Source organism: Simochromis diagramma, unplaced genomic scaffold, assembly GCF_900408965.1.
Source record: "Simochromis diagramma unplaced genomic scaffold, fSimDia1.1 OVJJ01000097.1, whole genome shotgun sequence".
Taxonomy (NCBI): Eukaryota; Metazoa; Chordata; class Actinopteri; order Cichliformes; family Cichlidae; genus Simochromis; species Simochromis diagramma.
In genome coordinates this window covers 974,530-978,487 of record NW_024387319.1, presented here as the reverse complement: position 1 = coordinate 978,487, position 3,958 = coordinate 974,530, and positions in this window count along the sequence as shown.

The window sequence follows — 3,958 nt, the reverse complement described above, 5'->3', positions numbered from 1 at the left end:
GCTACACTTCATGCTAACTGAAACACATGCTAAAGTTAGCATAGCAGGTCAGTGTGCTGGAACGTCCTTTATTCTGGAGCAGCTGAAATCCTGCTGGTGTTTAAAGAACTTGTGTACTTCAGCAGCAGTTATACGAGGTGACGTGTGTGTGTGTTTGTATGTGTGTGTGTGTTTGTGTGTGTATGTGTGTGAACCTAACCCAGTCTGAAATGTCCTACCCTTTGGCTAACTCTGCCCTTCATTTAGTTCTTGTATCTCTGTGTGGTTGTGTGTCCTCACCTGACTGTCTCTGTCTCTACCTGCACATGTCCACGTTCTTTCCTTTGTGTTGTGTGTACTTTTGTGACTCAGCTTCCTTGTATTCTCAGTACTACTAACCCAACGCTTTGAAGTGTTACAATTAGTTTTCAGTTTTTGTGTGCTCTCAATACAAGAACGTTGTGTTGTTACTTTGTAGCTTTTGTATCGTCTAATTGTGTGAAAAGCATTTTTCCCATGGGTGGTGGCTGACTGTCTAAGCCGGTCATTTCCAGCTTTATATTTTCCCTCTTGGACTGGTTAGAGTAGCTTTGCATGATTGACAGTTCAAAATAAGCCCGATTTCTCTCATCCTGGGGCAGCAAAGTGAAAGACAAAATATAAAAACCTTCTCGTCTCAACGTCTGCTTCAGCATGAGCACATGCTGCTGCCGCTGTCATCGTTCTCCATGTTAAATATGTTTTCACTTCCTGCAGACACAGGCAGAGGCTGTGATATTTCAGAAACACTCTAGGTCCTTTTAATCATCTTTAATCAAAATAATATGGACACAGGGCTTTGCTGCTGCATTTACGATCTGCTGCTAACATAAACATTTACAGGAATACCGTTTTGTGATTCAGAGCGTGCTGCTGTAAAAACAGTCGGGGAAAATTATGTGTGTGTTTAAAGAATGCTAACATAAAACAGCGTTGCAGCGCTCTCCCCACGTCCCAAACCTAGCTTACATTCCTTGCTGTGTCTCTTTCAGGTGTTCTCCGGCATCTTCACAGCAGAGATGGTGTTGAAGATCATCGCTCTGGATCCATACTACTACTTCCAGACGGGCTGGAACATCTTCGACAGCATCATTGTCTGCCTCAGCCTCATGGAGCTCGGCCTGTCCGATGTGGAGGGCTCAGCGTGTTGCGCTCCTTCAGGCTGGTAAATCACACCGAGTGTCCCACATTTACCACCAAATTCAACAAAGGGGTGGCTTGAATTAAAATGTTGTTGATCATTACAACACGTAGTTCATCGGCCAGCTGATTTCTGATTGATTTGGAAGGACTAAAAATCCTGAAAACCCAACTAAGGATGTAATTCCTGAGTAATTAAATTAAATGTCAATGTATTTTATTTTGAATAAAAAATCTAATTTTATTTATCTACAAATACTTAAAGGTAGGTACATTAGAGTAAATGGCTAACACGTCAGTTTTTACAAGAAACAAAGAAATGCACTTGTTACATTTTGTCAGATCTTAGCAGGAGAAATAGTTTTCTAAAACATGTTGATAGAAAGTCACATGGTGTCACATTACCCTCGTACAGGCAGTCTGACATTAGAAAGCACATTCCAATGTACAAAACACAGAACAGCTACATCCGCTCTCTGTTTCATTAGGAATTATTAAAGAAAGTGGACATCGCAGTATATTCATAGTCGGGAGATATAATTAAGCTGGAAACTCAGCTGATTGGCAGCTGAAGGCCCAATGAGACGGCAGCATTCAGCGGGATGTTTCGCCACCTCGCAGAGGACGTGATGATTGGCTGATAATGAGCGATGTCACTCAAAATATAAGTTCCGCTGTGTCCAATTTTGCTTCACCGGCAAACAAGGAAAACAAGATGAGACAGTAGTGGTCGCACACACAGAGACACACACACAGACACACACACTGACACACACACAGACACACACACACACACACACTGACACACACACTGACACACACACTGACACACACAGATCCTCGCAGGCTGTCTTCATCAGTCTGCGTCGATCTTTCTAAGTGTCACTCTGGGTATTGTCAGGTTCTACCAGAGGCAAACACACTCACACACACAGACTCGCACACACTAATAAAGCCACTCTGATGTTTGAGCCTTTCTTCTGCGTCGGCCTGGTTTCTTTGTTTTTTCTTCCTCTGTTCTGTTTCTCTTTTGTTCCTCTGTTTTCTCAGCCGTGCTCTGTAATTTTGAATACTGTTTTTTTTCTCTCTCCTCTCTCTCGATGCTGACCTTAATTTTGTTTCATGCTTTCATTGTCTTTGAGTCTTCCTCTCTCTTTTGGTTGATTTATTTAAAATAAGAGAGAAGTAAAAAAACACCTGTGAGTCCAAAAACGACACAAAGCCCCATCTGTGGCAATATGAGTATGCAGCTTCAGACACAATCTTCAAATGAACTTCAAATAAAAAAAATCAGCAATTTTCCTCAAATCTTCGATTTAAATTTCTGTTTGTTTTGTCAGACTTGTTAAAGATCCAAAAATCTCTCAATCTTAGAGACATTTACACCATTTACTTCAGACAAACATGACATTTCAGGCAAAGCTGATGAAATTTAGCAGAAGAACACGAGGCAACTTGGCTATCATCATAATAAAAATGGAGGCGCTTGGTTACTGCGGAACTGCCGAGCATATTAACCATGACAGGCCACACCAAACTCTCCTCAGAAATCCTGTAATGAAGTTTTACAGACACCCATCGTGTGATGTTAATTATTCTTGACATGTGACCATAGGATCAGATGAATAAGGTCCCAACCACACAGGCCTAGAGACCAGTCAGTGACCAATGAGTGGTTGCTAGGGAAAAAGGTGTATTCCCCGTCCTCCTTGTGATTGCTTTGACCACCAGTATGTTGCTGCAGTTGTAGTTGGAATGGAAGTCATGCACCTGCCCACAAACACTGCTCTCTGGGCTGCAGTCAAACTGCGCAAAGTGTGACACAAACCAGAAATGAAGAGTTTACCTTCAAAGTAATAGTTGTGTCTTTGCAACATGTTGGCTGCAGTGCTGAGGCACAACGTTTACTTTGAAGGAGAATGTCTGTGTGGTTTTTCATGTAGCACTGTCTTCACATTGATTTAACCTAGAAACAGCCACAGGAACCACTGCCAACTTCCATTTTCCCCTAGCAACCGATGGCTCAATTACATCCAATATGGCAGACAACTCTTGAGCAATGTGCCCATGACATCATCTGAGAAACCTGTTTTTAGCTCTTCTGTCTCTTCCTTTTCCTCGCTTCCCTTGCAGCTTCGTGTTTTTAAGCTTGCTCGCTCATGGCCAACTCTCAACACGCTGATAAAGATCATCGGGAACTCTATGGGCGCTCTGGGCAACCTGACGCTCGTCCTCGCCATCATCGTCTTCATCTTTGCCGTGGTCGGCATGCAGCTGTTTGGGAAAAACTACCAGGTAGCACTTCTGACCCAGACTAAGGTACGGGCCTGACGTCGCTTGTTCAGAACATTGAGCTTCTTTCTGCCGCCTCTGCAGGAATGTGTGTGTAAGATCTCCAAGGACTGCACTCTTCCTCGTTGGCACATGAAGGACTTCTTCCACTCGTTCCTCATCGTCTTCAGGGTGCTGTGCGGCGAGTGGATAGAGACCATGTGGGACTGCATGGAGGTCGCAGGGCAGCCGCTCTGCATCCTCGTCTTCATGCTGGTCATGGTCATCGGAAACCTGGTGAGTTCCTACCTGCTTAATCAAAGAATCCCTCTGGAATTTTAACAGGTGTTGTGAGTGTTTTAATCATAATGATGACTTTTAGGAGGTGTGACTGACTTATACTGGGTATGATCATCTATTGGACTAAGCTGGAATGTCCGTTGTGCTCCAGCCGGTCAGTTGGTGTTGGCAGTCTGCAAGTTAAAACAAATGTTTTGAGGAGATGTAAAACTTTAGCATCATTAGCAAA